The sequence below is a fragment of the Lissotriton helveticus genome, chromosome 8 (genome assembly GCF_964261635.1).
Source record: "Lissotriton helveticus chromosome 8, aLisHel1.1, whole genome shotgun sequence".
Lineage (NCBI taxonomy): Eukaryota > Metazoa > Chordata > Amphibia > Caudata > Salamandridae > Lissotriton > Lissotriton helveticus.
This window is the reverse complement of record NC_136069.1, coordinates 223,377,875-223,393,955: the sequence shown is the minus strand read 5'-3', so window position 1 is coordinate 223,393,955 and position 16,081 is coordinate 223,377,875. Positions and strand designations below refer to the sequence as shown.

At 48.9% G+C, this 16,081-nt stretch overlaps 1 protein-coding gene across 1 annotated transcript in view; it reads right to left on the bottom strand.

Moving 5' to 3' along the window:
- Positions 1-12,857, bottom strand: part of CEP295 (centrosomal protein 295) — a 627,693-nt gene extending 614,836 nt beyond the window's left edge. Inside the window, exon 1 of the mRNA XM_078656965.1 lies at positions 12,752-12,857. The gene's annotated coding sequence lies outside the window, so the exon portion shown is untranslated. The remainder of the gene's footprint in view (positions 1-12,751) is intronic.
- Positions 12,858-16,081: the final 3,224 nt, after the last annotated feature.

The window sequence follows — 16,081 nt, the reverse complement described above, 5'->3', positions numbered from 1 at the left end:
GGTTGGCCAGAAGGTGAAAAAAAAACAGCCCGAACCGGAAAAATTCTGTAGGTCTTGTCACTATACTATTATCGACCTCAGCAACGCCAGCAGTGCACATGTTTTGTATTTGATCTTGATTGTAAAAAAGAAATAAATCATCATCCGCTACAGGACGTATTAATTAACTGAGGAAGGTCGCAAAAGTTGCTCTTGGAAAAGTGTGACTTTTTAAAATAATTTTGGGAAATGGCTGCTAAGAATGGTCTGACAAATGTGCGTTCGTTTTAAAGGACTTAGTGCAGGGTATTCAAATAGATAGTGAGGAGAGGGGAGAGTGAGGACAGGGGAGAGTGAGGAGAGGGTACACTGAGAAGAGGGGAGTCTGAGGAGAGGGTAGAGGGAGGGGAGAAAGGGGAGAGTGAGGAGAGAGAGGGGGGAGTGATGAGACAGGGCGAGAGGATAGAGGGAGGAGAGTAGAGAGAGAGGAGAGTGGAGAAAGGGGAGAGAGTGAGTATAAAGAGAGGTGAGAGTGAGGAGAGTGGGAGGAGATGGGAGTGAGGAGAGAGGGGAGAGGTGAGGAATGATGGAAGAGTGTGAGGGTGTAGAGGGAGGGGAGAGAGAGGAGAGGGGATAAAGGGGAGAGAGTGAGAAGAGAGGGAGGAGGGGATGTTGAGGAGAGAGGGAAGATGGGAGGGGGGGATGTGTTATTTTCCACTTTTCAAAAAGCCTTTAAAAAAATACTCTGAACCTTTTTTTATTCGCACCTTTCTAAAAACCAGGACAGGCGTAAGTATTTCCTTTGTTTTGGTTCCCTGGGCAGAAGTTGAAAATGCAGCAGCAGCAGCCGTTCGAAATCTGTTGGCCTGGTCACCCTCCCATCTTCTCGACTTCAGCAGCATGAAATACCATGAAAGCACATGTTTGGGATTTGAGTCCAATTCTTAAAAAAAAAAAATATCACACACTACAGGACGCATTAATACACTGTAAATAATCGCTCCAAAGAAGCTTTTGTGATAGTGTGACTCTTTGTAAATAATTCTTGAAAAGGGCTGGTAGGAGCGGACTGTCGAATCTGCCTTCATTTTAAAACTTATAAATAAAGTTATGCAAGTACTGCCAGAATTAGATAGGGAAAACAGAGAAGGAGAGAGACAATTAGCTAGTGTAGTGTGTAATGTTTGAAACCCGTAACAAAAGTACAAATAAAAAAAAATCTAAAAATCACCGTTATGTGTAAGTATCAATTAATGTTATTTTTTTTTTTTTTTTTATATTTCTTTTTATTAGCAATAAACATGAAATAAACATAACAATGCATTGGAAATAAAATCGACAGTATTACAAGGTGTTGGGAGCAAGGGATGTCTGGCAACAGGATATAAGCAGAGTATGAATAGCCAGGGCTCAAGAGGGATCCGGGGCGTCGGAGTCAGCCCGCCTGGCTGGAGGAACACAAATATCTCCCCGATAGGCGTTCCATGGTCCCCATATCTTTGTCCATTTCTCAGGGCAGCCCCTCGCCACGTAAACCGCCCGCTCCCTGAACATACACCAATCGAGATCCTGTGAACACTTTGCACGCCGAGGTGGCTGAGTGGCCCCCCACAGCTGTGCTATGTTGCGTTAAGAATATATGATGATACAACGAATTCCGTTGCAACGCATGCCTTTACCACGCATGCGTTACAACGGAATTCGTTTACCACGGATAAACTTTTCCTCGAATAAATGCGTGGTGACGTCATACGTCGTTAAGAGAAAACGGCATTTTTTTCGATTTCTCTTAAACGACGCTGACGCCGACGTGACATATGGTGAGTTGTTTTATTTGGGGGGGAGACCCCCCCAAGCCCCCCTTTTTTTATTTTTACCTTTACCACATATGCCTTTACTACAAACCTCGTAGTAAAGGTATGCGTGGTAAAGGCATTAGTGGTAACCACGCATGCGTTGTACTGCATGCGTGGTTAAAGATTTCGGGGAAACGGCTTCGTTGTAAAGGCCGTTTCCCGATCATACAGACTAGCGTGACCCATTGCTTCAGGTATTGATTAAGGTCTGTAGGTTCCCAAATGTTTAAGAGACATCTACGCACTTCCAAGCTCACGTCACAATCCAAAACAGACCTCATGACCTCATGTATATCACGCCAATAGGCCTGGATGGAGTTACAGTGCCACAGAATGTGGAGAAATGTAGCAACCTCCCCACATCCCCGCTTGCAGTCACCATTCGTTGTCCACCCCATTCTCACCAACCCGGGACCGGTCACATAAGACCTATGCAAAATCTTTAACTGCACCAAACGCAATCTCATTTGCACCGCTATAACCCTTGGGGAGGAGACTGCTTCAACCCAGTCTTCATCGTAAAGTTCCAGCCCATCAGCCGCCCAAGCCCCTCGGAGAGACTGCAACGGATCATCTGTGTGATTAATTAGTTTACGGTAGACCAGGGAGATCGTCCTAACTGGCAGGTGTCCATCTAAGACACGATCCTCGAGGGGGGAGGCGTCTGGGAGGGAATCCCTCAACGGAATGTGAGACGTTAGGGCATGTCTAACCTGCAAGTAGTGAAAGTGTTCTCTAGCGTGGAGGTGGTGGCTTCCTTGTAGTGCTTCAAACGTCAGCATCTCCCCCTTCCCCCAAACATCTTTTATTTGACTGAGCCCAATCAACTCCCACTTGTCAAAACCTTTGGTAGTCCACAAACCACCCAATTTGGCAGAGTCGAAAAGAGGGGTCGCAAGGGTCAGCCGTCCCTCCCAACCCAGGCACTTATTGGCTGCATGCCAGACTCTCACTGTGTGCAAAGTAGGGCCCGTGAGGGAAAAGCGCCCCGGCCGATTGTATAATGGTCGGAGAAAGTTTCCCCCAGGGGACAGGCAACGATCCATGGCGTACCCAGGGTCATCAGGAAGACCATAAACTATGTGGTTGATAGCCGCGAGTTGGGAAGCCCAGTAGTATTTCCGCAAATCGGGAAGACCAATACCGCCATCGTACCAGGCGAGGGTAAGTTTAGTGTAGGCAATGCGGGACCTGCCACCCCAAAGGAGGGATCTCTGGAGCGTCTCAACCTCCCTAAAGTACCTGGTAGGCACCAAGTCCATAGTGTTTTGGAGAACGTACATAAAGCGTGGAAGTGCCAACATCTTGAAGAGCACTGCCCTACCCAAAAGAGACAACGGTAACGCCCGCCAACGTTCCACCTCGGCGCGCAGTCTAACCAAGGGCGGTTGCAAGTTATTTGCGTACCGTGTTTTGGCGTCAAGGGAAACGTAAATACCGAGATACACAAAACCGGTAGTAGTCACCTGGAGCGGACAGTTCTGCGGAATCACCGGCGGAGCGCCCGACAACATCAACATCACAGATTTCGACCAATTTATAGTGAATCCAGAGAATTCACCAAACACCCTGACAATGTCGAGGAAGACATCAAGGGAGGAACGGGGCGTAGACAGATAAAGAAGCACATCATCAGCATATAGAGAAATCTTATCTTCCCACTCAGGGGACCACCGCAGGCCGCGTATCATCCTTTCCCACCGAATCCAAGCCGCAAGGGGTTCCAGAGCTAATGCGAACAGAAGGGGCGACAACGGACAACCCTGCCGCGTCCCCCTTTCTAACTCAAAATCGCCTGATTGACAGTTGTTCATTATGACTCGGGCCAAGGGAGCAGTGTAGAGCAAACGTACCCATCCGATAAATTCAGGCCCGAAACCCAATTTTTCCAACACAGCGAAGAGATACGACCATTCAACTCGGTCAAAGGCCATGGTGGCGTCAAGGGACACCAAGGCCGCGGATTGTGTCAGTGTATGTGCTCTACCTAGGACGCCATGCAGGCGTCGCAGGTTGAGGGCGGTCTTACGGCGCGGCATAAAGCCCGACTGGTCCGGATGCACTAAAGTAGTAATCACCTTGACTAGCCTGATAGCCAGCAGCTTAGCCAGTACCTTAGGCTCCGCGTTGAGCAGAGAAATAGGACGATAGGAGGAGGGAGAAGTACGGGACTTACCCGGTTTGGGAATCACAACAACGTTAGCAATCCGTTGATCATAGGGGAGAATCCCGACCTCCCGAATTTCCAGAAACATAGCACGTAGATAAGGCGCTATCTTCTGTGCATTTAATTTGTAAAGTTCAACGGGGATACCATTGGGGCCGGTCGCCATACCTGAGTGAATACTCCTAATGGCTCCCCCAAGTTCGTCATCCGTAAGCGGGGAGTCCAAATACTTCCGGTTATCATCCGACAATACAGGCATAATAATATCTCGGAGCAGCTCCGCGTGTTCAGAACAATCATGCACATCCGACGAAGAATAGACGGCTTTATAATAAGAGCCAAAGGAGTCAGCTATCAATTGCGGATCAGTCACAGTCGCAGAACCATCAATCTCAAGGACCAACCGGGACGCGCAATCACCCCGTTCTAGCCAGGCTATAAGCTTACCGGCCCTGTCTCCATGCTCGTAAATTCTACTCTGAACATCGTTATGTTGCGTCACCGCCAACTCCCTAGACAACTCACGATACTCGTCTTGTTTAAGACGCAGGTGATGTCGGACCTCAGCCGACGCTGAAGTCGCGGCCTCCCTCTCCAAACGTATAACCTCCGCTGCCGTTATGTCTGCCAAACACCTCTTCTTCTTACTGGCAATGAGAGATAGCGCCTCACCACGCAAAACTGTTTTATAAGCCTCCCACAGTGTCTGAGCCGAGTCAACCGTCCCCCGATTATGCTGAAAGTAACGCTCGGAGGCATCACACAATTCCTTCTTAATAACGGGGTCACGAAGATGCCAAGCATTAATAGGTGCAACCCTGCCAACCATAGGCCGTCCCAATTCAACACGGACCCAGACCGGTGAATGGTCAGATATACCTCTACCCAAATGGCGCGCTTCCCGTACACTATCAGCCATCGCGGCCGGTAAAACAACGTGGTCAAGCCGTGACATGGATCCGTGAGCAGCTGAAAGATGGGTATAACTCCTAAGGGTAGGATTCAAGAGGCGCCAGGCATCAACCATACCCAAGGAATCTAAGAAGTCACCTAGCCACTGGCGTGCCGGGGGCAGCGTCCTCGGCGGGACACGATCAAGGTCACCATCCAAAACAGTATTAAAATCCCCACCCAATAGCAGAAGGCCCAGCGGGAGAGAGAGGAATATATGGGCAAGGTCTTTAAAAGTTTCGGACTGGAGAGCGGGGGGAACATAAACAGAAAGGAAAGTCACCACTTTGCCCCCCAATCTTCCGGATACCCCCATATATCTGCCCCTCTGATCAGACCAAGTAGCATGTATATCGAAAGGAAGGGCCCTCCTCACCAAGATCCCCACCCCTCGCGAGCCCGTTGTAAACCTGGCATGTGCAATCAATTTATAACCCCCTCTATGAAGCGCCATACAGTGATTGCCCACAAGATGTGTTTCCTGGAGAAGCACGACATCAGGCGAGTGGCGCCTGATAAACTGGCTAACCATGCCCCTTTTGATCTTGTCCCCTAAACCATTTACGTTCCAACTCAAAACCCGAATCCCCAACCCCACTGAAGAGCCAGCCATTCACCCAACTCCCTCGCGCACATCATTCGAGGCCCAATGCAATGTGAAACGAAACTGAAAACAAAAATCCTGCAACAACCCGCCTCCCCAACTCAAAGGACCGCCCCCCTCCCTGCACCCCTGCATCAGGACTACGCCCCAAACCCAACTAGCAGTGTGCCTGTCGCCCCACCCAACAATGGTTACTAAAAGTAGGGAGAGGAGGTGCCTGCCATGTAGTCCGCAACCCGACCCCCAAGAATAAACATCCCAAGAGACAGGCAACACAGTCCAACATAACGCGAATATAGTGCAATGAAAGGCCATTCCCTTCCCCCCCCACATCAATAATAAATGATAATCAAAGGAAAAGTTCCTCATTCCGGGTCTTGCTGCTTGTCCTCCGTGTCTGGCTGGTGTTCCGCCGTGTCATCCGGTCTAACAGTATCCAACCAGTCCGACGCCACCTCGGCCCTGTCAAAAAACCATGTCCTATCGTCCACTTCGACTCGCAGCTTGGCAGGGTACAACATAGAGTATCTGATCCCTTTGTCTCTCAACCTCCGCTTGACCTGGAGGAAGCTCTGTCTCATCTTTTAAACCGCTTGAGTAAAATCCGGGAAAAAGGACACTGTGACGTTGTCATACCACAGAGGGCCGTCTATCCGCGAGGCCTGCAGAATAGCATCTCGGTCCCGAAAGTTCAGCACCCTAGCGATCATGGGTCGGGGTTGCGCACCCACTTTCGGCGGCCCCCCTGGCACTCTATGAGCCCTTTCCACCGTGAAAAATTTACTGAGGCCCTTAGGTTTCAGGTGTTTAAGGATCAGGTCCTCAACAAATAGGTCCGCCGCAGGCGATTCCGAGTTTTCAGGAACACCTAAAATGCGGACGTTATTTCGACGATTGCGACCTTCATAATCATCGAGAAGCCTCCTGGTCTCCGCACGGGCCGCCTGAAGAGCTCGGACCTCTCTCTGCAGCTCAGCGGTATCGTCTACCAGGCTCGAGGTCAGGATGTCGAGGCATTTCACTTTCTCGCTCGTCTTAGCATGATCCGTGCGCAATAGGTTAAAGTCAATCTTAACCGAGTCAAGCTTATAATAAAGCGCGTCCATTCTAGTCGCCATTGATGTTTCGATTCTGGTGACCACATCCATGATGTTCTGCAAAGAAGGCTCTACGCCAGCTCTCGGTGGGGTGGCTTCAGTAACTGGCAGCTGCTTCTGGTCAGCCGGGGACCCCTTAAGAATAGTATATTTGTCCAATTTATTGGACTGGACGGATCTCTGAACTCTGCTGCCCTTAACGGGAGGCTTCTCCGAGTCCGCTCTGGCAGCCATGACGGGCGACCTCTGGGGGCCCATGAGATCAAGCCAGCGATAAGCAAGAGTAGACTCAAAAGCGCTCAGGGGCTAAGTCGCGAGTCCTCGCGCCAAAATGTGGGAGCCCCCTCCGAAATGTTCAGCGCCAACAGTCAATTCAAAAAGCGGGTCGAGGTGGGGTCACCACTTCCGGTAGACCATGCCTTTGTTGTCGCATTAGGTCCCGGCCACCAATGACACCAGAGTCCGTTGTTTCGGCGACGAGCAGGCCCAAAATTTCGGACGATTTGAAGGGGTAGAAATGGACCCTTCGAGCCACAATTTCACCAGGACACAGCCACACTAATCACCCATCGAAGGTTGTCCTCGGGCAGCAGGATATATGACAGGATAGACGAGCGGCGGAGCGGGTCACACGGAGCTACACGATCACGCGGCCATCTTGGTCCCGCGCTAGGCTCCTCCCCCAATTAATGTTATTTTTAAAGTATAAAAGAACTATGAGATCGGCTTTAAATAGTAAGTAAATGGAGGAGCTACGCGCGGATCCAAGATGGACGCGTGAGCAAAGGGCTCCCGAGACCCCTTCCACCACCCTCATCTATCCTGAAACAAATCCTGATTTGGACGACGGGTATTTTTTGCTGATGCCCTGCTGATATTAAAAACTTTTTCTAAACCCGATTTGGCCGCCGGGAACGGGTCTTACTGCACCTCGTAATCTGAGGCCTATGGCGGAGGCCCTCCGGGGGCTTGAGTTCCCGAGGTACCCGGGTGGCAATTGAACAACAACGGCTGGAGAGATACTTCCGCTGCCCCTGTGGTACTTTCGGTTTCGATTTTGGTCATTGTTGACACCAACTCGTTGCTGCTTGATACTGCTGCCCTGGTCTAGTCGCAAATTCTACTCTGGCTGTCGATCCTCGACCTCTCGACTCAACAGGCCTGCCATACAGGGAATCATTTTGACTAGATCCCAAAGATCCCGTCGGAGCTCGTCGCCTACCATGGCGGGCAGGACGGACGCTGAGAGGCGAAACACCAGAGGTCCGAATCGAGGAGGGGCTGTCCAAGCTCAGACTATTGATCGCTTTACTCGCCCGAAGGGATCCCCAGGCGTGCCGAGCAAGGCCCTCGGGGAGACTGGTGATGATACTCCTGCGACTGAAGAGCCGACTTTAAAGGATGTCATGGGCCCCATTGCCAGTATCCAGACCGCGATGGGTCAGCAGTATGAAACTCTAGCTACTAAGTTGGACACGGTTGCAATCGAGGTCAACCTTATCAAGACGGACTTGGGGAAAACCAATGAGCGGGTCAAGTCCCTGGACATCAAGACAGCGAGCCTGACTGCGGATGTCTCGAATCTCCAGACCGAGGTCCGCGATCTTCGAATGGCCAGAGACTCGTTCGCCCGTCGACTGGATGATTTCGAGAGCCGCGCCAGGCGCAATAACGTTCGCATCGTAGGTGTTCCGGAGAATTCTACAGACGTGCCTACGGACCTTTTGGTGGGGGACCTTATCCGGAACCACTTGGCACCAAAGGGCCTTAGTAATCTTTTTGCGGTGTCGCGTGCTCACAGAATTCCAGGTGGGAAGCCCAAGCTTGGTGCCGCTCCGAGGCCTATAATAGCCAGGATTTTTAATTTCCGAGATAGAGACGCTATCCTGCAGGCCTCCTGTAATAATGGTCCCACCAAGTTTGAAAATGTGTCGATCAGTTTCTATCCGGACTTTACACAGGCGGTGCAGAAGCAACGTATGGGCTTTACGGGGGTGAAAAGACGTCTCAGGGACATGGAACTGAAATACGCCATGCTTTTTCCGGCCCGCCTGAGGATTGAACATAATGAACGTGCATTCTTTTTTGATCGCCCCGAGGTGGCCAGTGACTGGCTGGACAACCTGCCAACACAACGCACCAGCCCGGAGAGTTCGAGAGGCGCCGAGGGCGGCTTGGAAGAACAGGAGTAGTGAGTCTGTGCCGACGAGCCAATTTTTTTTGGACGCTTTGCAGTGGCTCTGTGGTAGCAATGTTCATACGTTGTCGATACCCGGGGGTGTGGGGACTCGGGACTCTTCCTCCTCAGGGGACGTTTTTCTCTCTCTTCTTGTAGGTTAGTTCAATGGGGCGACAGGCACACTGCAAGTTGGGGTGGCTTTTTGATCTACCGCAGGGGTGCAGGGTGGGGGGGGTTGTGTGATGAGGGTTCCTTGGGGGGTGGTCTTTTCTTGTTTGTTTGTTTCGAGGCTACGATTTGGTCGGTATTTTATCCTTTGTGCCTGTTTCATGGCGGGGGGGACTGTTTGTTCTTGTCTGGGATGGGGGGTAGGGGACTGAGGGTGCTGAGCTGGAACGTCAATGGTCTAGGGGATAGGATAAAACGGGGGATAGTTTTGCAGTATTTGAAGCGACACTCCCCGGATATCGTTTTACTACAGGAGACGTATCTTGTAGGAAATACGTGCCACGCACTGAATAGACGAGGCTACCGTTTGGTGGCCCACTCTGGATTCACCACTGGATCGAGGGGGGCGGGCATCCTGGTTAGAAACTCCCTCCCCCTCGAAGTAGATGACAAGGTGCTGGATGATAGACCTCTCTGCAGCGTTCGACATCGTCTGCCACCGCACCCTAGTTCAACGCCTCAGCAACATCGGTATCCAAGAAAAGGCACTGGAGTGGATCATCTCGTTCCTCGCCGGAAGAACACAAAGAGTCCGCCTCCCCCCGTTCCGATCAGAGGCCACCGAAGTCATCTGCGGCGTACCACAAGGATCATCACTCAGCCCCACCCTCTTCAACGTCTAAATGAGACCTCTTGCAGCCATCGCACCCCAACACAACCTCAACATCATCTCCTACGCCGACACCCAACTGATCCTCTCCCTCACCAGAGACCCCGCCACCCCCAGAACGAGCCTACACAAAGGGATGAAAGACGTCGCCGAGTGGATGAAAAACAGCCGCCTGAAACTGAACTCAGACAAGACGGAAGTCCTCATCCTGGGACCATCGCCCTCCGCCTGGGAAGACTCCTGGTGGCCTCCCGCCCTGGGCACCGCTCCCAAGCCAACAGACCACACACGCAACCTGGGCTTCATCCTGGACTCTTCCCTCTCGATGACCAGACAAGTCAACGCCGTCTCCTCATCGTGCTTCAACACCCTACGTATGCTCCGAAAGATCTTCCAATGGATCCCGACCGAAACCAGGCAGACGGTCACCCAGGCACTCGTCACCAGCCGACTGGACTACGGGAACACCCTCTACGCGGGAACCTCAGCCAAACTACAGAAAAGACTCCAGCGCATACAGAACGCCTCCGCCCGACTCATCTTTGACATCCCCCGATGCAGCCACATCTCCGGCCATCTGAGGGACCTGCACTGGCTCCCCGTCAGCAAAAGGATCACGTTCAGGCTCCTTACCCACGCACACAAGTCTCTCCACGACCTGGGCCCCAAGTACCTCAACGACCGCCTAACCTTCTACACGCCCACCCGCCAGCTACGTTCTACGAGCCTCGCCCTCGCCGCCGTACCACGCATCCGAAGAGCCACCGCCGGAGGAAGATCCTTCTCCTACCTGGCAGCCAAGACATGGAACTCCCTCCCCATCCACCTCCGGCTTACACAGGACCATCTCGCCTTCAGGAAACAACTCAAGACATGGCTGTTCGAGCAGTAGCGGACCCCTCTCCCAAGCGCCTTGAGACCCTTCCGGGTGAGTAGCGCGCTATACAAATGTTATGATTGATTGATTGATTGCTTTTCACGGGCACAGCATGAAATCGCCCGATGGCTAAGCTCTCGTTAAGCCCCTATATTCTCGCAAGCGCATTGACAGACTCGACCTGAAAAGGAAGCCAGGTCCTGAGACTAACTACGCCAAACATTCTTCAAACGCTCCTCTCGTGGCTGCGAGTAACACAAAGCTATTACAAGCGTGTGCATACGCAGGCTCGGTTTTACCAACATGAGGAAGGTCATGTGATAACGTGGCAGATCGCGATGAACCCAACAATATACGGCGACCATAATCGGGCAGGTGCGGTGATCCTGAAAGCTCCGGACACCCAAAGTGAAGAGTAAACATAAATAACAGCGCAACGAAGGTTACTGATTACAATGTGGAGTTAATTAGCGACAAGATGGAGAAACCTGAAAAGAGAGACCAGACACATCAGCTGAGTGTCAGTAAACACAGTACGGCGGCGGACATGATGGAGCAGGATAACTGGACTGGGAGCTAAAGGCGCACCGTGAAGTGCGTCTGCAAGAAATAAAGCGCAGAAGAAAAAACTGTGAAAATGCCTGCGTAGGAGTAAACAGGAAAACGCAGCCTGGGCATGTGCACAAACACTTAACTGGCAAAGTAATGACTGTGGGCATACATGCAAGGGTAAGGACAGGTGGTAACTCACAAAGGAAAGCGGTGTACAACAGATAAACAAGACGCGATCTGTGGTGGTGGAGGAGCGGTGAAGCATGCGCTTGGGAGAGATGGCGCCTGATCGAGCGATGTGAGGAATGCGCTTTACTGCGCGCGTAACCGCACGCTCTAGGCCACACAAAAAGCTGTGGTCTGCTTTTTAAAGCCCACTCACTAAATGTCTCGCCAGAGTAGCGCATGTGCTAGCTCAGGCGAGACCTAAAAAGCACACGCATTAGAAAAGTTTTACAAGAGGTTCTATTTTTGTTTTGCCCCTTCTACAGTAGTTGGTGGATAGGAAGTGTACATTATTTATGTTAATAAAATAGGTTTTAATGTTACCTATCTCAAAAGGGACCATGATCCCTACGTACTCACAATATTACACCATCAAAAAGAACGAGTTACACTTTAAGTAAATGACCAACGTGGCTACCCAGCCCCGATTCTTAAATACAATGAAACGAAAATGTAGCTATGCAGAACTCTATATCCAGACAGTTACACTTTTTTTTATGTTTCGTCATGTTATACACTCTATCCACAAATCACACCAAATTTGAATTAACTCATTTGACTCCGCTAAAAGCTTCTGTCCACGTAAGAAGTGCACAAAGGGCTAATTTGGCATCTCTGAATGTGCCTTGTCTGCAACACAAGTATCACAAAACACTTTTGTCTAACTTTTACTTTTAGCCAAGCTGCATAGCCACGCTACTGTACAACATGGCTAAAAGACATTGACAAATACAATAGCTTTAGTATGGGCGGAACCTATTGGCTTTGCCATTCCTTGTTTCTAGTATGAATTCACGGGCATTCTGACCTCCTTCTCCCTATAGTGTAAGCGTTGAGGCAGGCTGCGTGCATTCTCTCTGTTATCAGTAAATGACTCGGGCTGTCCGGTCAGTATTAAGGCTGACTTGCCCGATCTGAATTAAACATTTAGACAGGCACCCCTACCTTCTAGCAGACTCTTTCGTCAACATTCAACCATCTTTCTTGAAGATCAGAAGACAGGCTGCCGTTTCACTCCGTTATCGTTACAGTGCTTGCTATGTCTCAAGTTTGATCAAAACACTGACATGCGACTCCTTTCCTCTAATGATCATTGTCTCAGGAAAACTGCCCACACGCTTCCTTAGGTTCTTAGAACAGCGCCGCCGCCACTGTACTTTTCATCCTGCAGATAAGTGCAATGTATTCTAGAAACTTCATGGGTTCACTCACCACGAAAGCTTCCATAATCCCACAAAAATGCTAATTTCTATTGAATTTAAACGGGATCGCTCTGCAAAATTATGTGTTTAACCCCCTTGGAGATTTTAAACATTGGGGCCGTAATACGAAACTAATAACTGGGCAGGCTAAAATTCCACAAATATCCGTAGAACTCCGACAAATTGTACAATTGCTAAAGCATTCAGACACACTGGGTACTTACCAATAACTTGCGAATCGGTGCTTCTGTAAACCAGAGGCCAGGAACGCTTAACACAAAAACAGCTGATGATCAGTTGTTACTAGCTAACTTTACTCTAAGCTTTACCAAACCGACGTTTCCTGCTTAAAGGGACATCATTTCCGCTGTTTGAACAACCCGCCAATCCGACGCGGGAAGGCCGAACTGTTTACGCAGGTTACCAGGTAGCTGGAACTCACTAGAGTAAACATAGTAGAAGGACATGCACCACAAAAGTAACCGTGGTGTTTTGTAAAGGAATCGGCCATTTTAGATTGGACTTGGCTTACAATTCTTACGATAAACCAGACCACAGATGACGATGAAATCACGGTTAATTTAAAGGGGTAACCACTTATCTAACTGAAGAGACTATCCATGAATTTAGCTTAATGTCTGTTTTGTATTCCAGATCTTTTATCTCATGACTGTTCGTAATTTTAACAGTTACGGATCGCATGAAAATACAGAGGACATCAATCTGTGGGACGAGACCCCCAGGGGGGGGGGGGGGGGGGGGTCGTGTGGTCCTGGGAAGGGGGTCGCAGATTCCTCAGCTTCAGTTGTCCCTGCAAAAAGACTACCCTTCTCGGAAGGCTAAATTAGATTAGATCGTTATCAGCTGCTTGCATGAATGAAAGGCAAATGTGCCTTTCAGGTAATCTGTGTAAGGAATGCTTGGGAGCAGTTCTGGCTCTTTTGACAAAGATTTTGTTTTTTAGGTCTCGCCTAAGCTATTGCGTTAGCAATACTTTTGCGAGATATTAACCCCTTGGGCGCAGCCGCTATTCTGCGCCTGTGCGGCCGTTTTGAAGAGTGGGTGGATTCATGATGGCCCCCAGCCGTCATCAGCACACGAGCACTGTGATGCATGAAGGACGGGGGCTGGCATCAGCAATTAAGGGGTTAAGTAAGGGGCATTCAAAAGTGCTCCCAAAGTCTGCAGGCGGATCGGGTACAGTGCATGAGCGCCGGGCGCTCGCATCATTTGTCAGCCTGCAGCCTTTGGGAGCCCTTTCGAGGCTGCTTTGATGTTCTCAGTGAGCCGCGTGGCCACTGAGAACATCAAAGCGGCCGCGAAAGTGCTCACCATTTGCCACGCCCTCCCTTATCCCACTTCCTGCTTGTTACTGATTCGCCCGTCTGATTGCATACGATGAAGCTAAGTATTCTGAAACAACCAGAACAACAGAGAATTTAAATAGTAATAGAGAAAACACATTCTTTCCTCATTCGTCGTGCAGGTCAAATTACAACTAGATTTTTTTTTGGTTGGATGTATTTTTAAAATTACTTTTTATTCGGTTTGTAATTGTGAAACGCTTTGTTGACGCCCTTAACATAAATCATGCTCTAAACACGGAATGCTGTTCAATTGTTTACTTACCCACACCGGGGATTTTGAACAGCCTCTGCTGCCATTTCACATTTAACTTGTTTTGGAAATGGTTGCGCCGCATCTGCCTCCGCTTTTAGCCTCCCTGCTTTAAGGCAGAGCTCTCCCGCTATGGTTCTTTCGAAAAGCATTGTTTATATGGAAATGGCTGTACTTATTTTGTGCTTCTCCCTCGTTATCTCCATATCATTAAGCTAATTATGTCCCGATTTTTGGTCTCACAGATTCACCATAAAGAAATGTTTTATCTCTCGAGCAGCGGAACGTTGAATCCATTACTGTTTCCCCACTTTCATTCAAATGTTATTTTTATGTGTATTGCAAACCTGTTGTTCCTCTGTCAATTGATGCCTCTATGGTGGCCTTCGCCTTGATTAAATAGTTGTTCTTTTTATAAATTTGAATCTTTATCATTCACACAGCCGAAGAGACGTGGAGCTCCTTTCAGAACGCCAGCAGCCAATCAGATTACGGATTGTATCTCAAAGGGTACAACAATGTCCTGTGACAAGCGTCCTCCAACCCAGGGATGGTGCATGCTGTGCCTGACCTCGCCATGCCTGGGAGCTCCGAGCGATAGAACTCGGCTCCCCAACTCTTAGCTATTTTTCTTTTCATTTCCTCTGCTCTGTCAGAATCACATGAAATCTCAGAAAGTCTGCATTGAAAACTGTTACACACTCTGGAAAATTTCTTTATAAATGAAAGAAAGATGAAGGCAACGAGCGGTGAATCAGGAATTAGGCATGGCCGTTTTTATTCATTGAGCAGAGAATGCTGCTTGTTAATTTAATTTCATTGTGTAAGTGTGCACAGCTATTGCCCTATCAGTCATTACATGTGCATCTCAAAAAACCCACCTATTCTTCATATTTTTAAAATACTTGAAAACAAAATGCAGACCGAGTAAGAGTTCGTTTTCTGTCTGGTTTTATCTGTACAATTTAGTGAAAACTAGGACCCTAATTATAAATGGGCACTTTGTTAATTTTTACAAAGCTATATACACTTAAAAAAAATTTAAAAACACTATCATTATGGCAAGCTGAGCTTACGATTAACTATACTTCCTGTGCATTTGACCCAGTAGTAAAGGTCGGTTCAGTAGACCACATATGTATCCATACTTAGAAGATGTTAAAACTGTACATCTTGCTTAGCTGCAGCAGTCCTCTTACCTCAAACCTACTGCGGCACTGTAAAGAGTCAAGTAACAGTGTGTACTGCCAGGGATTGGACCTACTTGTAGAGTGGAAGGAATAAACGTGAAAACTTACTGGCCTTTACTCCAAACAATCCATCCAAGTCATTGGTCTATACTATGAGATCTTGTTTCTTACATATTGCTAAATGCCACACTTAAGTTTCTTAACACTAAATAACAAATGTTATTACTCCATTTTTGGTGCTCTGTTTATCCACCTCCGAAGGCCCAAAGATCAAGTCTGCATAGTATTATAGTTGAAGAAGAAAAATAACCCAAGACAGCAATTTTTCTACAGCTTGTCTATCCCAACTAGGTTCACGTATGCCGCACTGGCACTTTAGCTTGAGATATTTAAAGCTAAAGCAGCGGTGCCGTGAATCGTGATTGTAACAAAACTAAACAGATAGTTAAATAAAACATGGCGGCCACATACTTTAAACCCTCACAAGGTTAGATAGGTTCTTAAATGGCTTCTTTGCTGCTGCAAATGTTGCCCAACTTTAGTAGTATTAAAATGTCTCAGAGTCCACTAACTGCACTTTCATTGCCTTCAGCTGCTGCGCTGCTGGTCCAGCGAGTAGAACTTAATTCAGTGCACAGGCGGGGGGTTTCCTACAGGCCTCGGGGACTCCGGCAGGCTTTCCTAGAACTTGAAGCGTGGCGATGTTGTTGTTTGTGACTCTTACCTTGCCCCTCCCACCCAATTACC